Source organism: Mustelus asterias, chromosome 17 (assembly GCF_964213995.1).
Source record: "Mustelus asterias chromosome 17, sMusAst1.hap1.1, whole genome shotgun sequence".
Lineage (NCBI taxonomy): Eukaryota > Metazoa > Chordata > Chondrichthyes > Carcharhiniformes > Triakidae > Mustelus > Mustelus asterias.
Window position 1 is genome coordinate 50,941,943 of NC_135817.1, and position 21,424 is coordinate 50,963,366.

General features: G+C 47.6%; 1 long non-coding RNA gene across 1 annotated transcript in view; it reads right to left on the bottom strand.

Annotated features, from left to right (window-relative positions):
- Positions 1 to 2,240: 2,240 nt before the first annotated feature.
- Positions 2,241 to 21,424, bottom strand: part of LOC144506473 (uncharacterized) — a 70,122-nt gene continuing 50,938 nt past the window's right edge. The window contains exons 2-3 of the long non-coding RNA XR_013499909.1: positions 13,724 to 13,921; positions 2,241 to 2,508 (exon numbers count right to left, since the gene is read on the bottom strand). This is a non-coding gene — a long non-coding RNA (uncharacterized LOC144506473). The remainder of the gene's footprint in view (positions 2,509 to 13,723; positions 13,922 to 21,424) is intronic.

The following is a 21,424-nucleotide window of genomic DNA, read 5'->3' on the forward strand; positions in this document are numbered from 1 at the left end:
GTGCCAGCCTGGGCCTCCAGCATTGTCCAAGGGGCAAAGTGGCAATGCCCAGGGGGCATCTTGACACTGCCCACTGGGCATCGGGTAGTGCCAAGGAGGCGTGGCCGGGACTGTGGGGGGAGGGTTGGGGCTGCGGGTGGGGAGGGTGATCAGGAGTTTGGGACTGTTGGGAGTGGGGAGGGTTGGAGATCCAGGCAGATGGGGGCGAGGCTGGCCCAGACATGTTCAGGGGGCCAGTGATTGGGCTGTGGGGTGGTCATATGGCCAGCGGTGCGGGGTTGCAGGGCTGGCCAGTGATCGAGCTGGCCAGTGATCGGGAGGCTGGCAGTGCGGGGCTGCTCCGCATGTGTCGATCTGAGCGCTGACAGATTGGCGCATGCGCAGTGGTCCGCTCAGCGCAATGCTGCCAACCTCTCCAGCGAGAATAGGTCCTGCCCCCAGCTTTTTCACGTGAATCATGCTAGTGTACTCTGCAATGCACAGAGTGTGGGAGATTCATTTTGAAACTCTCGCTGAAAAAAACAATGGGATTTACTCCAGTTTTTACACGAACTCGACACTTAGAATTTTTTTGGGCGAATCATCCCCAACAGGTTTATTGCAAGAGCTTTTGATTGTACAGAATAGAAAATGAAACACAATCATCAGGCAACTCAGATTCAACTTCCATAGTATCCACAACATTAGGGACTTGTTGATACTTCTGGTGATGATTCTGAGAAATCATTTTGAGCTGACAGTTGGTCAGCATGGAGTCACCAAACTAGTTCATCTTTGGTTTGAACCGTGTAAGAAATTGCACCTGTTTTTGCTAGAACTACGGCTGGTACCCATTTCTCACTCGTGACATAATTATGCACTAATACTCAATCTCCTTGTTAAAATGAGTTTTGTTTTGCCCTCACATTTCATCTAGCAACTTAAGATTGTTGTTGACCCTCTACTATCTCTTAAGTTTCTGGAGGTAATAATAAATCAAAGTTCTCAACTTTCTCTTTAAGAGTAGGAGGACTTTGGGAACTGCAGGAGAACTTTGGGAAGTTGCATGAGTAGTGTTTCTATAAAGTGCCAAAAAGCTATTCACATGACGTGATAACAAACCTTGTTTCCTTGAAACTTTTAAAGAATGTTTCAAGGATTGTAGAAATCGTTTAGATTGGTTGATGGATGGTAAGGTGCAGATTTTATATGCTGAATATCATTAACTTTGACATAATCCTCAAACCCTTGTGAAGTGAACTGTGAACCATTATCACTAATAATCGGTTCTGGTTTACCAAATCTTGAAAGGTTTTTGTCAAGTTTTTCAATGGTTTGTTCAGTTATAGTAGATCTCATAGTCACATTCTCTGGTCTCTGGTCACATTGAGTGTGCATCAATTATGACTTACAATTTGTAACCTTCAAACAGACCAGCAAAATTTACATACAGTAATTTATTTTAGGTTATTCCCAAGGGTGTAAAGGAGACAACAGTGGTGTATTTCTTATTCATGCACAGGGTTGACATTGTCCCACTTTTTCATCAATCTGAGCATCCAGACCCAGCCACGAAAAATAACTATGTGCTAATTCATTCATCCGGATAATATCTGATGTCCTTAATATAGTTGTTCAAGAACTCTCCATGTAGACTAGGAGGAATGATAACTCGGATTCCCCATAATAGACACTTACCTTGGATGGTAAACCCAAGCTTTCTTGACACATATGGTTTCAAATCAGGATGTATATGATGTGTTCCAACTGTCGTTCTTTTCAATACCATATCCATCACCTTCCCCATCAAAAGATTATTTCTAGTATGCCTCTGAACTTGAGAAGCTGCACAGGCAAATGATCTACGAGTGAAAACTAAAGAATATTAGCAAAACTAGTTGGTGGCAGCTGCTCAATAGACAAAGACATGTGTGATAATGCATCAGCCTTAGAATGGCATTTTGATTGACAGTGCATTGTATTGTAGGAGTGTTCAGAACAGTGACTTTGCAATTGGTTAGTAGCCAATGAAGGAATGCCTTTATACAGCGCAAAAATAATGGTTAAGGGTCGATGATTCGTCAATAATGTGAAATGACAACCATATAAATAATGATGAAATCTTTGTACGCCAAAATTTATATTTAATGTTTCTTTTTCTAGTTGAGCATAGTTAGATTCATCATGAGTCAGAGTATGCAAAGCAAAAGCCATTGGTCATTCTTCTACCTGTGGTAGCCTGAGACTCCAACTGAGGGAAGCTACGACAAGGCTGATGCCGCAACGGAAACTTTGGTGGAACACACCATTGGAATCCTGAAAATGAGGTTCCAGTGCCTCGAAAGATCTGGTGGAGCACTGCAGGACACCACCCAGAGAGTGTCACACATCATTGTGACTTGTTGCATGCTGCACAACTTGGTGATGCAAAGGGGGGAGATCATGGATGATGAGGAGATGGAGGAAGTGCACATCTCATCCGATGAGTAGGAGGAGGTGACCTCCGACCCCCGCCGACAATGGCAAAGTCTGCAAGACATAACAGGCTACAAGATGAAAGCATGTAAAATCGCCGGCTCCAACGCACCCCTCCCTGATGAGCTCAATGCATTCTATGTCCGTTTTGAACAAGAGATCAGCAAGAGCATGCCCTCCACCCTGGAAGCCCTGGATGAGCCTGTATCTGGGGTCACCATTGCAGATACCAGAGCAGCCTTCTCGAAGGTCAACCCACGGAAAGCGACTGGCCCAGATGGGGTACCCGGATGAGCACTCAGATCCTGCACGGATCAGCTGGCAGAGGTATTCACAGACATCTTCAACCTCTCTCTACAACAATCTGAGGTCCCTATCTGCTTCAAGAAGACGACCATCATCTCAGTACCGAAGACAAACCAAGCAGCGTGCCTTAATAACTATTGTCCGGTGGCTCTGACATCTATCATTATGAAGTGCTTAGAAAGGCTAGTCATGGCACAAATCAATTCCAGCCTCCTGGACTACCTGGATCCACTACAGTTTGCCTACCGCCGCAACAGGTCCACAGCAGATGCCATCTCCCTGGCCCTGCATTCAACCCTGGAACACCTAGATAACAAGGACACCTATGTCAAACTCCTACTTATTGACTATAGCTCAGCCTCCAACACTATTATTCCCACAAACTCATCTCCAAACTCCGTGGTCTGGACCTCGGCATCTCCCTCTTCGACTGGATCCTGAACTTTCTAACTCACAGATCACAATCAGTAAGGATAGGCAACAACACCTCCTCCACGATCATCCTCAACACCAGTGCCCCACAAGGCTGTGCTCTCAGCCCCCTACTATACTCCTTATTTACCCATGACTGTGTGGCCAAATTCCCCTTCAATTCGATTTTCAGGTTTGCTGACGACACCACCATGGTGAGTCGGATCTCAAACAATGATGAGACAGAGTACAGGAATGAGATAGAGAATCTGGTGAACTGGTGCGGCAACAATAATCTCTCCCTCAATGTCAACAAAATGAAGGAGATTGCCATCGACTTCAGGAAGCGTAAAGGAGAACATGCCCCTGTCTACATCAAAGGGGACGAAGTAGAAAGGGTCGAGAGCTTCAAGTTTTTAGGTGTCCAGATCACCAACAACCTGTCCTGATCCCCCCATGCCGACACTATAGTTAAGAAAACCCACCACGTCTCTACTTCCTCAGAAGACTAAGGAAATATGGCATGTCAGCTACGACTCTCACCGACTTTCACAAGATGCACCATAGAAAGCATTCTTTCTGGTTGTATCACAACTTGGTATGGCTCCTGCTATGCCCAAGACTGCAAGGAACTACAAAATGTCGTGAATGTAGCCCAATCCATCACGCAAACCAGCCTCCCATCCATTGACTCTGTCTACACTTCCCGCTGCCTCGGCAAAGCAGCCAGCATAATTAAGGACACCATGCACCCCGGATATTCTCTCTTTCACCTTCTTCCGTTGGGAAAAAGATACAAAAGTCAGGTCACGTACCAACCAACTCAAGAACAGCTTCTTCCCTGCTGCCATCAGACTTTTGAATGGACTAACCTTGCATTAAGTTGATCTTTCTCGACAACCTAGCTATTACTGTAACACTACATTCTGCACTCTCTCATTTCCTTCTCTATGGACGGTATGTTTTGTCTCTATAGCGCGCAAGAAACAATGCTTTTCACTGTATGTTAATACGTGTGACAATAATAAATCAAATCAAATCAAAAACAAAGGGTGATGAAGTTCTGGAATCACAGGATGCAGGCCATTGTTCTGGCCAGAAGTGGGGCCCTAAAAGCCAAATGATTGACGAGAAGGATAACAAAATGCAGTGACAATTTTCCTGAGAGCATAGGATCGCAATTGGGAGCATCTGGCACTAGTCTGACAGATATCAGCACACTCATATTCTGTGCAGAGTCCCATCTAATGCAGACCTTGCTGGGATAAAACTGGAACGTGGACTTCAAAAGTATTTGATCCATTTGCAGCATAATCACCTGTCCCCTTGAGTATCCACATCTGTCAATAATCACATGTCCCATTCAGCTCTACACCCACACATCAATAATCACCTGCCCCCTTCAGGATTATACCCATATCTGTCAATAATCACCCATTTGCTTCAGCGTAACACCCACATCTGTCAATAATCACATGTCTCATTCAGCACGACACGCACATCTGTCAATAATCACACCTATTCGCTTCAGTGTTACACCCACATCTGTCAATAATCACCTGTCTCCTTCAGTGTTACACCCACATCTGTCAATAATCACCTGTCTCCTTCAGCATTACACCCACATCTATCAATAATAGAAACATAGAAACATAGGAGGCGATTCTCCCATTGCGACCCGCAAATTTTCTGGCGGGTCGGGTCGGGAGATGTATGTGTCGGCCATTTCACGGGTTCCCCGCGAGCGTTTACGACCCGCGCGCATCCCCCAATCGGAAAAAAATGGCGCCACCGGGACCGTGCAGAAAACCGGCATGCCACTGCTTTGCATGACTTTCCATACCTTAGCATGCCATTATCAGGATTGACATGCAATCTCCGCCCACGTTTGTGTCTCCCACCTCTTTGGCGTGGTGTCACTTGGGTGCGAATCAGAGTGGGTATATAAAAGTCTCAACCTGGCGTGGCAACCTTGAACTGGCGTGAGGTGGTAAGTGCTGCTAGCGGAGTGTGGGGGATGTTGCAGGCAGGCCCTGGAGATGTCTGGTGGGCTTCCTCCTGCTGTCTTCAGATGCTGGCCCATGGACCAGTGATATCTGCGGTGGAGGGGATGGGGGGGCTTCTATTTTCTCAGAGCTCTCTGGATGATGTTCCATAAAGGAGTCCTGCTCAGCCTTCCCCTCCAGGGCACTTTGCAATGGCACTGTCTTGCCGCGGGGTGTGGTCAGGAACTCGACTGAGTGCTGGTGTTCCGGGGTGGGGGAGGAGTGCACCATGTGCTGACTGAGGCCTAACCAGATGAAGCAGCTGCTGCTCCAGGTCGGGGTGCAGAGGTTCAGACATGGACTGCATAGAATCTGCTGTCACTGGGCACACATCTGTGACACGGACCAGCAACACATGCCTGTAACGGATGCTGCAGTTGCACACATAGCAATGGCTCAAGGGGGCACATTGCCCACGACTGCACACCGACCTGCATAATCTGTGCCAGCATTTGGCATGATGGGAATCTCACACGACCCTAATCGAGTCACGCATGGCATCATAAGAGCATAAGAACTCGGAGCAGGAGTCGGCCATCTGACCCCTCGAGCCTGCTCCGCCATTCAATAAGATCATGGCTGATCTTTTTATGGACTCAGCTCCACTTACCCGCCCGCTCACCATAACCCTTAATTCCTTTATTGTTCAAAAATGTATCTATCCTTGTCTTAAAAACATTCAATGAGGTGCCTCAACTGCTTCACTGGGCAGGGAATTCCACAGATTCACAACCCTTTGTGTGAAGAAGTTCCTCCTCAACTCAGTCCTAAAACTGCTTCCCCTTATTTTGAGGCTATGCCCCCTAGTTCTAGTTTCACCCGCCAGTGGAAACAATTTCCCTGCTTCTATCTTATCTATTCCCTTCATAACCTTCTATGTTTCTATAAGATCTCCCCTCATTCTTCTGAATTCCAATGAGTATAGCCCCAGTCTACTCAGTCTCTCCTCATAAGCCAACCCTCTCAACTCCGGAATCAACCTAGTGAATCTCCTCTGCACCCCCTCCAGTGCCAGTATATCCTTTCTCAAGTAAGGAAACCGAAACTGTACACAGTACTCCAGTTGTGGCCTCACCAGCACGTTATACAGCTGCAACATAACCTCGCTGTTTTTAAACTCCATCCCTCTAGCAATGAAGGACAAAATTCCATTTGCCTTCTTAATTACCTGCTGCACCTGCAAACCAACTCCTTGAGATTCCTGCACAAGGACACCCAGGTCCCTCTGCACAGCAGCATGCTGCAATTTTTTACCATTTAAATAATAGTCCATTTTGCTGTTATTCCTACCAAAATGGATGACCTCACGTTTACCAACATTGTACTCCATCTGCCAGACCCTCGCCCATTCACTAAGATTATCTATATCCCTTTGCAGACTTTCAGCGTCCTCTGCACACTTTGCTCTTCTACCCATCTTAGTGTCATCTGTGAATTTTGACACACTACACTTGGTCTCCAACTCCAAATCATCTATGTAAATCGTAAACAATTGCAATCCCAACACTGATCCCTGAGGCACACCACTAGTCACTGATGGCCAACCAGAAAAACACCCATTTACCCCTACTCTTTGCTTTCTGTTAGTTAACCAATCCTCTGTCCATGCTAATACATTACCTGTAACACTGTGCATCTTTATCTTATGTAGCAGTCTTTGATGCGGCACCTTGTCAAATGCCTTCTGGAAATCCAGATACACCACATCCACAGGTTCCCCATTGTCCACTGCACATGTAATGTTCTCAAAGAATTCCACCAAATTAGTCAAACGTGACCTGCCCTTCATGAACCCATGCTGCGTCTTACCAATGGGACAATTTATGTCCAGATGTCTCGCTATTTCTTCCTTGATGATAGATTCAAGCATTTTCCCTACTACAGAAGTTAAGCTAACCGGCCTATAGTTACCTGCCTTTTGTCTACCTCCTTTTTCAAACAGTGGCGTCACATTTGCTGTTTTCCAATCTGCGGGAACCACCCCAGAGTCCAGCGAATTTTGGTAAATTACCACTAGTGCATTTAGAACCATAGAAAATTACAGCTCAGAAACAGGCCTTTTGGCCCTTCTTGTCTGTGCCGAACCATTTTATGCCTAGTCCCACTGACCTGCACTTGGACTATATCCCTCCACACCCCTCTCATCCATGAACCCGTCCAAGTTTTTCTTAAATGTTAAAAGTGACCCCGCATTTACCACTTTATCCGGCAGCTCATTCCACACTCCCACCACTCTCTGCGTGAAGAAGCCCCCCCTAATATTCCCTTTAAACTTTTCTCCTTTCACCCTTAACCCATGCCCTCTGGTTTTTTTCTCCACTAGCCTCAGTGGAAAAAGCCTGCTTGCATTCACTCTATCTATACCCATCAAAATCTTATACACCTCTATCAAATCTCCCCTCAATCTTCTACGCTCCAGGGAATAAAGTCCCAACCTATTCAATCTCTCTCTGTAACTCAGCTTCTCAAGTCCCGGCAACATCCTTGTGAACCTTCTCTGCACTCTTTCAATCTTATTTACATCCTTCTTGTAACTAGGTGACCTAATCTGTACACAATACTCCAAATTCGGCCTCACCAATGCCTTATATAACCTTACCATAACACTCCAACTTTTATACTCGATACTCCGATTTATAAAGGCCAATGTAGCAAAGGCACTCTTTACGACCCTATCCACCTGTGACGTCACTTTTAGGGAATTCTGTACCTGTATTCCCAGATCCCTCTGTTCAACTGCACTCTTCAGAGTCCTACCATTTACCCTGTACGTTCTTCTTTGGTTTGTCCTTCCAAAGTGCAATATCTCACACTTGTCTGCGTTAAATTCCATTTGCCATTTTTCAGCCCATTTTTCTAGTTGGTTCAAATCCCTCTGCAAGCTTTGAAAACCTTCCTCACTGTCCACTACACCTCCAATCTTTGTATCATCAGCAAACTTGCTGATCCAATTTACCACATTATCATCCAGATCATTGATATAGATGACAAACAACAATGGACCCAACACCGATCCCTGCGGCACACCACTAGTCACAGGCCTCCACTCAGAGAAGCAATCCTCCACAACCACTCTCTGGCTTCTTCCATTGAAAGAAGTTTAACAACACCAGGTTAAAGTCCAACAGGTTTATTTGGTAGCAAAAGCCACACAAGCTTTCGAGGCTCTGAGCCCCTTCTTCAGGTGAGTGGGAATTCTGTTCACAAACAGAACTTATAAGACACAGACTCAATTTACATGAATAATGGTTGGAATGCGAATACTTACAACTAATCCAGTCTTTAAGAAACAAAACAATGGGAGTGGAGAGAGCATCAAGACAGGCTAAAAAGATGTGTATTGTCTCCAGACAAGACAGCCAGTGAAACTCTGCAGGTCCACGCAACTGTGGGAGTTACAAATAGTGTGACATAAATTCTGATTCTAGGATCGCATGATAAAGACTCAGGAGGAAAAAAGCAGAAATATTTATGTGAAATAGTGTGACATAAACCCAATATCCCATTGAGCCAGTGTCTAATCCAATTTACTACCTCCCCATGTATACCTAGTGACTGAACCTTCCTAACTAACCTCCCATGAGGGACCTTGTCAAAGGCCTTGCTGAAATCCAGGTAGACAACATCCACCGCCTTCCCTTCATCCACATTTGCTATTTCTCCCACCATCTCTTTTAGTACCCTGGGATGCATTCCATCAGGACCAGGAGACTTGTCTACTTTTAGCCCCATTAACTTGCCCAACACTACCTCTTTTGTGATAATGATAGTTTCTAGGTTCTCACCTGCCATAGCCTTCCTGTCATTAATTTTTTGGCATGTTATTTGTGTCTTCCACTGTGAAGACCGACGCAAAATACCTGTTCAATGCCTCAGCCATTTTCTCATTTCCAGTTATTACATCCCCCTTCTCATCCCCTAAAGGACCAATGTTTGCTTCCACCACTCTTTTTCGTTTTATATATTTTGTAGAAACTTTTGCTATCTGTTTTTATATTCTGAGCTAGTTTACTCTCATAATCCATTTTACCTTTCTTTATAGCTTTTTTCATGACTTTCTGCTGATCTTTGAAGATTTCCCAATCCTCTAGGTTCCCACTAATCTTTGCCACTTTGTATGCATTTTCTTTCAATTTGATATCCTCCTTTATTTCCTTAGATATCCATGGCGGATTATCTCTTTTTCTACAGTCCTTCCTTATCACTGGTATATACTTTTGCTGAGCACTGTGAAAGATCGCTTTGAAAGTCCTCCACTGTTCCTCAATTGTCCTCCATAAAGTTTTGCTCCCAGTCTACCTTAGTCAACTCCTCCCTCATCCCTTTATAGCCTCCTTTGTTTAAGCACAAGACACTGGTATTGGATTTTACCTTCTCACGCTCCATCTGTATTTTAAATTCAACCATACTGTGATCGCTTCTTCCAAGAGGATCCCTAACTGCAAAATCATTAGTTATTCCCATCTCATTACACAGGACCAGATCTAGGATAGCTTGCTTGCCGGTTCCATTACATACTGTTCAAGGAAACTATCGCGGATACATTCTATGAACTCCTCCTCAAGGCTGCCTTGACCGACCTGGTTTGACCAGTTGATATGTAGATTAAAATCCCCCATGATAATTGCTGTACCATTTTTACCTGCATCAGTTATTTCTTTGTTTATTTCTCGCCCCACCATGATGTCATTATTTGGTGGCCTATAGACTACACCTATCAGTGACTTTTTCTCCTTACTATTTCTAATTTCCACCCAATTGGATTCAACCTTTTTTTCCATAGAACCTATATCATCTCTCACTACCGCCCTGATATCATCCTTAAATATCAGAGCTACCCCACCTCCCTTACCTTCCTGTTTGATACCCCTGGATATTCAACTCCCAGTCGTGACCATCCTGCAACCATGTCTCTGTAATGGCCACCAAATCATACTCGTTTGCAATGATTTATGCTGTCAACTCATTTACCTTGTTTTGAATGCTACGAGCATTCAGATAAAGTGCCCTTATGCTAGTTTTTGTACCTTTCTTTTGAATTCTAACACTTCCATTAATAACATCTCCTGAGTTTTCCTTCCTTTTAACTTTTTTCCTGATTTTTGATGTAGTTGGAACCTTCTCCCCACATTTTGTCCTTGCTCCCTCCTTCTCGGACTCCTTACATAGGTTCCCATCCCCCTGGCATACTAGTTTAAGCCTTCATGGATTGTGTGGGGTTGCCAGCACCCACAAGTGGGGGTACTGCCCCAAGTGAGAAATTGGGATGGTGCTGGGTCTATGCAGCCAATGAGAATAATCCATCATTCTACGCTCTTTCCAAACGCCACTGTGCAGATGGATCTCGGTTTGCTCGATTTGGAGCTGGCCATGTTGGTGACAGCAGGGGTGGAGGAGGAGGAGGCGGCTCAGGAGGTGGAGAGGCCACTACCAATCCTTCAGGAAGGAGGGCAGGGGGCTGCTGCTGAGGGCCAGGAGATGGATGAGCAGGCTCCCGAGAGGATGCACAGAAGGCCAAGGAGGTATAGGCCCCGCAATTCATTCAAGGCCCTCTCAGAGGAGATGTACCGTCGCCGGCCGCGGCTCTCCAAAATCACGATGCGACACATTTGTGAGGTGCTCGCACACCTGGCACCTCAGTGGAGGGGCGGCCACCTGCTCCCTGTTGACTTGAAGGTTACGGCTGCCTTGAATTTTATGCCTCCGACTCATTTCAGGCACCCAGTGGCGACCTAGTTGGGATCTCCCAGGCCTCCGGGCACAGATGTGTGCAGCAGGTCACAGATGCCCTTTGTGCCCGGGCAGGGCAATACATAAATTTCGATGTGGGCCATGCACAGCAGGAGGCCCAGGCTCTTGGCTTTGCTTCCATTGCTGGGATTCCCATTGTCCAGGGAGCAATGGATGGGACACAAATCGCCTTGCAGGCCCCACATGCAGGACCGCAGCAATTTGTGAACAGAAAGGGGTTCCACTCCCTGAACGTCCAAATTGTCTGCGACCATTTAATGAGGACCATGCAGGTCGATGCACGCCACCCAGGGAGTGTCCATGACAGCTTTGTGCTCAGGCAGTCGGACATCCCTGGGCTCTTTGGAGACCAGCCCAGATTCCCGGGATGGCTACTGGGTGACAAAGGACACCCTCTAAGGTCATGGTTGATGACTCCTGTGCAGAGGCCTGAGACCGAGGAGGAGACCCGCTACAACGAGGCCCATGCAGCCACCCGGTCCGTCATAGAGCGGTGCATCGGCCTGCTTAAGATGCGGTTCCACCGCTCGGACCGCTCTGGGAGGGCCCTCCAGTGTGACCCTGTGCGTGCTTCACGCATCATTATCGTTTGCTGTGCTCTGCATAACATCGCCCAGCAGCGGGGAGACCAGTTGGAGCAGGAGGAGGAGGAGCGGCAAGGGGGCGAGGTGGACATCCCATCATATGAAGAGCCGGAGGAAAGAGGGTGGGTGGCAATGGCAGGTGTCCGGCAGGGAAGGGCAGAGAGGGATGCATTGTTTGCAGCCCACTTCACCTAGCCGGTGCTGTGCAGTGAGGGGGCTGCAACCAACACACATCCACCACACCCCAGGAAGTGCAGCCGCTATTCCCCCACCAAACCGACCTGGGTCCTCAAACCACCACATCACCCTTCCCCAGCCTCTGTCATCCTACCATCCTATCGCCCAGAAACACCCAAACCTGTTAATGTGCCTGGGCTGGTAATGGTTGCGAGTTTTGGTTGAAGGCTGGAGGATGATGACAACTCGCTGTTGTGCACACTGAGATCCTACCCCTGGTGCCACTCAAATCTGACTCCTACCTGTACTCCGAATGCACGCTGCCACCCTAGCCCACGTAGCTGTAAGGGTTGGGGACACATGTTCTTTGGTCAATTGGGGGGTGGGGGGGGTGGTGGGGGGGGTTCACTTGCACCAAGGGTCTGGTGGATGTTTGGGGAAGGTAGGGCAGGCACTCTGTAACATGTGGCTGAGACTCCAAGGCTCATCAGACAGCACCTCTATGTTTGGGAATCGGGGCCACTCAGCACTTTGTGAGGGGCGGTGGGGGGGGGGAGAGATCAGAAACACATTAGTCACAGCTGTGAGGTGCAATTAACAGTTTATTATGTTCTTAACATTATTGATTATTAAACCCTGACTACTGGTGACCTTCACCCGTGCCCACTTAGTGAACTACAACTTTCTAACTTTGTGCTATCTACTGCTTCTTCTAGGTGCTACCCCAGGATGCACATGGGAGGTGGAGATGTCCATCTGTGATGCACTCCTCATTGCCTGTGATGCCCTTGGCGGACATCCCCTGGGACTTGCAGATAGCACTTTTTCAGTGCCACCCTATTCATCTCGCTGGCTGTGAGATGCCCCGGTATGAGGAAGGGGGGAATCGGAAGGTCTCGGAATGTCTGGGATCTCCTGGGTGGAAGGCCCCGGAATGGCCTCAAGCCCTTCCTCCTCCCTTGGGGTGCCCAGATGCCCCGGGGACACTCCATGGGACGCCAGCGAAGCTGGACTGAGCTCCAGAAGCTCCGGTGTCACCTGGCTCTGCCAGTCCTGGAGGCCTAGATGCGTCTGCCCCATGATGTGTGATCCCTCAGCCCTGGCCCTCTGACACTGGGCCAAGCTCCGGAGCCCCTCCGCTACAGCATTCTGTGAGCGGTCCAGGCTCTGGAGCCCCTCAGCAGTAGCCCTGTGAGCCTGGGCTAAGTTGTCAAGGCTCACAGCCACGGTCTGCTGTGTCTCCAGAATGCCAGCGAGAATCCCAGCCATGGCCAGCAGTGTCTCCCACATGCCCCCGACACCCTGTGCCTCCTGGATGCTGGAAATACACTCGTCCATGACTCGTAGTGTCTCCAGAATGGTCTGGACCCTGTCACCCATGAGGACAGACCCCTGAGCCAGACTTTCCACTGTGGTCACCGCCCTTGCAGTGTTGGCCTGGTTCACACACTATGTCGGCACCACTTGCTGCAACAGCACCCTTTTGGACTCCCCTAAACAGCCTTGCAGTTGCAACATGGTTGCTGACAGCCCTTCCACAACTCCCCGGGTTTGCTGATGCATCTCCACCAGCCTTGGGAGGAACACACCCAGGGGCCCAGCAGCTGGCTTGGAGACAGCTGAATCGTGGCCTCTGTCAGACCTTCGTGTGCCTGAGTCTTCAGATGTGACCGCCTCCACCTGATGTGCATCAGTGTCTGTGATGTGCTCACCAGATCATGACCCAGAAGCCTCAACACTAAAGGTACCCACCATGATGATAGTCTCTGTTTTGGTGGGTTGTGTGGTACCGGTGCCGCTTCAGTGGTGCTGCCCTCAGAGGATTCCTCAGTGCTTCTCTCCGAGGTGTCATCCAGGGAGTCGTGGGCAGTTTGCTCCAGAGCAGCAGGGGCGGTGGCAACACCTGAAGGGCCGGGTTCCTCTGGGTTAAAGCTACAATAATGAACACATATTAGGAGAAGGGAGGCAAAACATTCCATGCAGCATCACACTTACTTCAAGGATGACCTAGGTTGAGGGTGCGCTTCTGCTCACTTGCATGCTGGACGCCGACCTGGCTGTCGGTGACCATTTGGGATGGCCCATCATCCCCTGCCAGCTCCATGGCACGCTCTTCGATGCTGATCAGCTGCTGCAGGTCAGGCAACCACCACCAGTCTGTGTCGTCTCCCGTACATTGTGAATGTTCTTTTCCTGTGGGAACATAAGGTGGATAGCAAGCATTAATATATTGCAGTGCATGGTGCGCAATGCGTGCCTATGTCTCGGGCGTTGTGCTGGCAGTTTCAGGAAAAGCGGTCACCACTGAAGGGTGCTCATTGAGGGGTGAGGGGAAGGGGTTAGATTCTGTTCCTGGGGGAAGGGTCACTTGTTGCATACCCTTCAGGCTTCTAAGCAGGGTTTGAGATCCGTGTCAAGAATGTGCGGGGTTCCAAGTGGGATGCTCACTCACCCTTGCTGCTTGAAGACGGTCGTACATTTTTTTCCGACATTGCTGGCCAGAGCGTGGTGTCAGGCTCTTGGCATTCACCGCTTCTGCCACCTCCTCCCATAATGCTGTGGCAGATGCACCCCTTGGGTGAAAGCCCTGGCCGGGGAAGATCCGCTCATGCCTCTCCTCCACGGCATCAAGCAGGTGCTCCTGGTCGGCCTCTGTAAATCTGGGTGCTGGTTTGTGCGCAGATGTCTTTGTGGCATGACTGGCTATGTGTCAATTCCTGCAGCTTATATACAGCACTGGCTTATTAGAGGAGCGCAGGTGCAGCGAGTGTGGCCAGTCAAGGGCCAATTGGCAACAAATACTTGTGAGAAATTTTGAAGGCTGCTTTCAGTTGAGTGTCATGCATCCCTCAGGAAGCTGATTAGCTGGCTCCCATTCAAGAGAGGGAATGATCGCAAGGTGGGGTTGTGCATGTCAGAACAATGTAAGTTCTCTGCAGGGCAGCAGTGAGGACAGAATGTTCAAGGGATGGAGGGATTGGGTACCCACATTATCCGGATCCATGGGGGCATGGGGTGAGCGGGCAGCCATGTCTGTGTGTGGGGGGAGATGGGGGGCAGCGATGTCTATATGGGGGGGGGGGTGCGGCCAACAATGTATGTGGGGGGGTTGTGGGGGCCAGCAATGTCTGTATGGGGGAGAGGGGCCAGCGATGTCTATGGGGGGGTTGTGGGGGCCAGCAATGAGACCAGTGATGTCTGTATGGGGGAGGGGGGCCAGTGATGTCTGTATGGGGGAGGGGGGCCAACAGTGTCTGTTAGGGGGAGGGGGCCAGCGATGTCTGTGGGGGTTGTGTGGCAGTGATCTGGATGCTGGGAGGTCTTTTCAGCGATTTCCCAGAGATGAGTGCATGCGCAGGTTCCCGCTCATCCCGCCAACTTCAGATCCTTTGGCGTGAATGGGCCCCACCGCCTGAGCTTTTAACGATATTCATGATTGTGACCTCTGCATTGCACAGAGTGGGGAGATTCGGGTCTGAAGTTGCACTGAAAAAGCAATCGTGATCTAGACCAGTTTTCCCGCCAATTCAGCACTTTTGGGAGAATCGCCCCCATAGAAACAAGAAGCAGGAATAAGCCATTTGGCCCTTTGAGCCTGTTCCACCACTCATTTTGATCATAGCTGATCATCAAATTCAATATCCTGATCTGCCCTTCCCCATATATCACTTGATCCCTTTAGCCCCTCGAGCTGTATCTAATTTCTTCTTGAAATCAGACATGTTTTGGCATCAACTACATTTTTTGGTAGTGAATTCTACATATTCACCACCCTCTGGTTGAAGAAATTTCTGCTCAACTCAGTTCTAAAAGGTTTACCCCTTATCCTCAAACTATGACCCCTAGTTCTGGATCCCTGCTCCATAGGGAACATTCTTTCTGAATTTACCATGTCTAACCCTATTAGAATTTTATAAGTTTCTATGAGATCCCCTCTCTAAACTCCAGGGAATGTAATCCTAACCGACTTAATCTCTCTTCATATGACAGAACTGCATCCCAGGAATCAGCCTGGTAAACCTTTGCTGTACCCCTTCCATAGCAAGGACATCCTTCCTAAGATAAGGACACCAAAACTGCACGTAATACTCCAGGTGTGGCCTCACCAACACTTGCAGCAAAACATCCCTGTCCCTATCCCTATACTCAAATCCTCTTGCTATGAAGTCCAACAAGCCATTTGCCTTCTTTACTACCTGCTGTACCTGCACGCTTACTTTCAGCAACTGATGCATGAGGACACCAAGGTCTTGCTGAGTATCCACCTCTCTCAATTTACACCCGTTCAAGTAATAATGTCTTCCTATTATTGCTACCAAAGTGGATAACCTCACATTTATCCACATTATACTGCATCTGCCATGTGTATGCCCACACACTCAGCCTGTCCAAATCACGCTAAAGCATCTCTGCATCATCCTCACAGCTCACCCTCCCACCCAACTTTGCTATCTGCAAATTTGGAGATAATACATTGAGTTCCACCTTCCAAATCATTAATATATAATGTGAACAGTTGAGGTCCTAGCACAGATCCCTGTGGAACCCCACTAATTACTGACTGCAAATCAGAAAAAGATCCATTTATGTGAGCTCTTTGCTTCCTATCTGCTAACCAGCTTTCTGTCCATCTCAAGGCATTATCTGAAATCCCATATGTGTTAACTTTACATAGTAGTCTGTTATGTGAGACCGTGTCGAAAGCCTTCTGAATAAACTACATCCACTGGTTCTCCTCAGTCAACTCTACTAGTTACATCGTCAAAGAATTCCAATAGATCCGTCAAGCATGGTTTCCCTTTTGTAAATCCATGCTTACTTTGTCTGATTATACCACTGCCTTCCAAATGTTGAGTTATGAAATCCTTGATAATGGACTCTAGCAACATCCCCAGCACCAACGTTAGGCTCACTGGTCTATAGTTCCCTGTTTTCTCTTTATCTCCTCCCTTTTTGAATAATGGGCTTACATTAGCTACCCTCCAATCTGTAGGAGCTAGTCCAGGGTCCAAAACCTTTTGGAAAATAACCATCAATGGATCTACTATTTCCAGGACACCTGTCCCCTATAGTATTGCATTTTCATCTGTCAATAATCATCTGTTCCCTTCAGCATTACACTCACATCTGTCCAGAATGCAGACAAGAAGTGAGGCCAGCCCCATCTCAAAGATGCTCAGAGCACACATAACAGTATGTGACCCAGAAATGCAAGGGTATGATATTTTTGCAATAACCACAATCAACATCAATGTTCAGGCATCACTGATGTGGGCAGTAACTTTGGGACAAGACAATCACTGTGGTCAGAGGGTTATGCATGCACAGAGGTACGGCCCAGGACTGCGACTCCTGATTTCATTTTGTGCAGGGACCAAAGTTTCACTTCTGAATGACACATTCACAACTCATCATAACAAGGAGACATGATTATGAGTGTATTTACATTGATAAACATTATATACAAGTGATTCACACCTGTGCCCACCTTGTGCAACTCATCTTCTTGACTTTTCTAACCCTGCTGCTATGTCTTGGTGCATCCCTGACGTCGAGAGCATAGGCAGAGGCAGCCTGCTGATTGTTACGGCCTGTTTTCTGCGATGACCTTACCGCGTGTCCTCTGGAGGGCCGAGACCTAGAGGGCCCCAGCCTGCTCTTGTGGTCTGCTGTGTGGCCCTTCTCCGTCCTTGGCATGCAGAGCTGGATCTGATAGCATCCTAGGAAGAGGCAATTCAGATGGCTCAGACACTCCCAGAACCACCTTGGTGGATGCCTCTGGGATGAGGGGCAATGGGTCCTCCTCCCTATGGATGTCGGACAGCCCCTACTAACTCCCTGAGAAGAGGAAACTGCAGTGAGCTTGAGATGCCCTACAGCTCTCTAACTTTGATACTAATAAATGCTAGCTGGTGTCTCAGTGATGAAGTGCAGCTTCTACAGGAGCACAGGATTGTTGTCCTGGACTATGATCTCCATGATGGCCGTCAGTCAACCAGTGTTGACCTTGGTGCATTGGCATGCTGACGTGATCACTCTCGGACTGAAGGCACATGGACTTCTCCATTATGCTTTGTGAATTAGAAGCTCAGCAGACATCCCTTCCCAATGTTCCTGAACTTGTCTTTCCAACTCCAGCAACTGAGGTGTCACTCAGTCCAGTGGCTCATCATCTGACTTGGGCTCAGCAGATTCCTGGTCTCCAGCTGTCCTCTGAGTGACAGAACCCTGGGATGTCCCTGCCTTCACCTGCTGTGGATTAGACAGTGCATTGTTTTCACAGATTGTGACCCCAAGGCTTCCTGCATTACGTTCCACCGAGGATTGTCTCTGTGCAGGTGGAGGGTGCGGGTGAGCACTGTGAAGGGTCTCCAATATGTATGTCATTAGTTTCACCTTTGGAGATGAATTCTGAGCTTGAGTCGAGGGTCTGGCTCTGGATAGCCTTTCATACTTCCCATATGAGCCCGTGAAAAAAAAGGAGAGATCATTAGTTCATGACAGGGGACTGTGAAACAGGAGACATCACCCACAACATGGTTATCTGATGGATGTTGTAGGGCAGGAGCTTCACTTGATTGAGTGCCGCTGATTATACCGCAGCACAGGAACAGTCCACATCATCGCCGACACGTTGGCCGGCTCTATTCTCAAAGTCGGTCAGACCTATATTTGGGCATTCCACCGCCGCTCTTGGACCTCTCCCTCTTGTTATGAACCAGCTTGTTTTGCATGACAGCAGGTGGAGAGAATATAAGCAGGATGCCTGCCAAGGCAGCTGAGAAGGACGCTTGCATGTGTGGGTGGTGAATGATGCTATAGATGGGATAAGGACATGATCCACAGAGGAGCTGATGGAGTGTGGATGATGATATCCCTTGAGCTGGTAATGAGTGAGATCCCTGTGGATGTGTGCTGGGTGTGTCAGTATGTGAGTTGAGAATGATGAGAAGAGTGACTTACTCTCGCAGAAAGGAGGACATCATTCATCCTCTTCCTGCACTGGGTGGCTATCCTCTTTTGTAGTGCACTGGCATTCAGCACTGCTGTCACTGCCTCCCAGGCTGATTGGTCACATTGGATGAGGTTCTTTATCAGTGCAGGGGTAGATACCGTCACAGAGAGCCTCCACTACAACATGCAGGCACTTGAGAGAAGTGCTACTGAATTTGGGAGAAACATGTTTCCTTCCTTTGGAAGCCATGACTTTCCAGCACCTTTTGATCTGTTAGAGAGTGCTAACTCTGTGCAGGGATGCCCTTCAAATATGGCGCCCAGATTACAGAAAACCTGAGATTACTATGGGACGGGTAAATCAGAGCCCGCTCTGCCAGTGTTCTAGCATGAAACCCATGCCTCTCAATTTTTTCACCAAAGTGTTGCATGATACAAACGGTAAAGCCGCGACTCGTTGTAACTCATGTGACTCAGCCAACATTGTCTACCTGATACGCTGAAGGAAAGGATGTCCCAGCATGGTGCATCGGCGAAACCATGCAGATGCTACGACAACGGATGAATGGACACCGCTCGACATTCACAGGCAGGAGTGTTCCCTTCCTGTCGGGGAACACTTCAGCAGTCATGGGCATTCAGCCTCTGATCTTCGGGTAAGCATTCTCCAAGGCGGCCTTCAAGACACACAACAACGCAGAATCGCCGAGCAGAAACTGATAGCCAAGTCCCGCACACATGAGTATGGCCTCAACCGAGATCTTGGGTTCATGTCACACTACCTGTCACCCTTACGACTTGCCTGGGCTTGCAAAGTCTTACTAACTGTCCTGGCTTGAGACAATTTACACCTCTTTAATCTGTGCTTAACCCTCTCTCCACTCGCATTGTTTACTGTTAAGGTTCGCATTCCAATCATTATCTTGCAACTGAGTCTGTCTATATATGCCATGCTTGTGAACCCAACTCTTCATCACTCACCTGATGAAGGAGCAGCGCTCCAAAAGCTCGTGTTACCAAATAAACCTGTTGGACTTTAACCTGGTGTTGTGAGACTTCTTACAAAAGTCTAATGGCAGCAGGGAAGAAGCGGTTCTTGAGTCGGTCGGTACATGACCTCAGATTTTTGTATCTTTTTCCCAACTGGAGAAGGTGGAAGAGAAGATGTCTGGGGTGCGTGGGGTCCTTGATTATGCTGGCTGCTTTTTCAAGGCAGCAGGAGGTGTAGATAGAGTCAATGGATGGGAGGCTGGTTTGAGTGATGGACTGGGCTTCGTCCATGACCCTTTGTAGTTTCTTGCGGTCTTGGACAGAGCAGCAGCCATACCAAGCTGTGATACAATCGAAAAGGATGCTTTCTATGGTGTATTTGTAAAAGTTGGTGAGAGCCGTAGTGGACATGTCAAATTTTCTTTACCTCCTGAGAAATTAGAGGCGTTGGTGGGCTTTCTTAACTATAGTGTCGGCATGGAGGGACCAGGGCAGGTTGTTGGTTATCTGGACACTTAGAAACTTGAAGATCCCGACCATTGCCACTTCATCTCTGTTGATGTAGACAGGGGAATGTCCTCCACTACGCTTCCTGAAGTCAATGACTATTTCCTTCATTTTACTGACATTGAGGAAGAAATTATTCTCATCGCACCAGTTCACCAGATTCTTTATATCTTCCCTGTATGTCGTCTCATCATTGTTTCAGATCCGATCCACTACGGTGGTGTCATCAACAAACTTGAAAATCGAGTTGGAGGGGAATTTGGCCACACAGTCATAAGTGTATAAGGAGTATAGTAAGGGACTGAGGACACAGCTTTGTGGGGCACCGGTGTTGGGGATAATTGTGGAGGAAGTATTGTCTATCCATACTGATTGCTGTCTGTGGTTAGGAAGTCTAGGATCCAGTCGCAGAGTGAGGAGCCGAGCCCTAGGCCACAGAGTTTGGAGATGAGTTTGGTAGGAATAATAATAGTGTTGAAGGCTGAACTGTAGTCAATTAATAGGTTTCTGACATAAGTGTATTTGTTATCCAGGTGTTCCAGGGTTGAGTGTAGGTCCAGGGAGATGGCATCTGCTGTGGACCTGTTGCGGCGATAGGCGAACTGTCATGGATCCAGGCAATATGGGAGGCCGGAGTTGATCCGTGCCATGACTAACCTTTCGAGGCACTGTAGAATAATAAATACTATTAAAAGAAAATGGTGCCAATTTCTGACCCGTTAGGCAATAACTAATTTGGTGAATGTGCCTGTGCAGATTATCTGGTAATTACCACATTACTGTTTGCAGTACTTTGCTGTGCGAAAATTGGCTCTGTGTTTCATACATTAAAACAATAACTACATTTCAAAAGCCTTTCACTGGCTTTTTAAAAACTTCAGGTCAAAAGAAAAGTGCTAAGTAAATGCAAGTTATTTATTTCTTATCTAGTTAATTTAGTACACCTATAATTCAAGAGATAGTCTCAAGGAATCACATCCAGTTTGCCTCAGCCAAACCCATACTAAATTCATTCCCAATTTATCTTAATCCCTCTGGACAACCAGATCCAGCCGTGGGGGTGGAAATAGCTGTTACTTTATCCAACTGCTGCCAGTTATGTAATCAAGCTTGATTAGATCACTGTTCCAAACTTACAAGTGGTTTTTCCATTCTGTTTGCTTATCGTATAGAAAGATAATGCATAAATAAATGAAGTAGAAAAGGCAATAAAAAATGTCAAATTGCATTTTAATCCCACTGTCG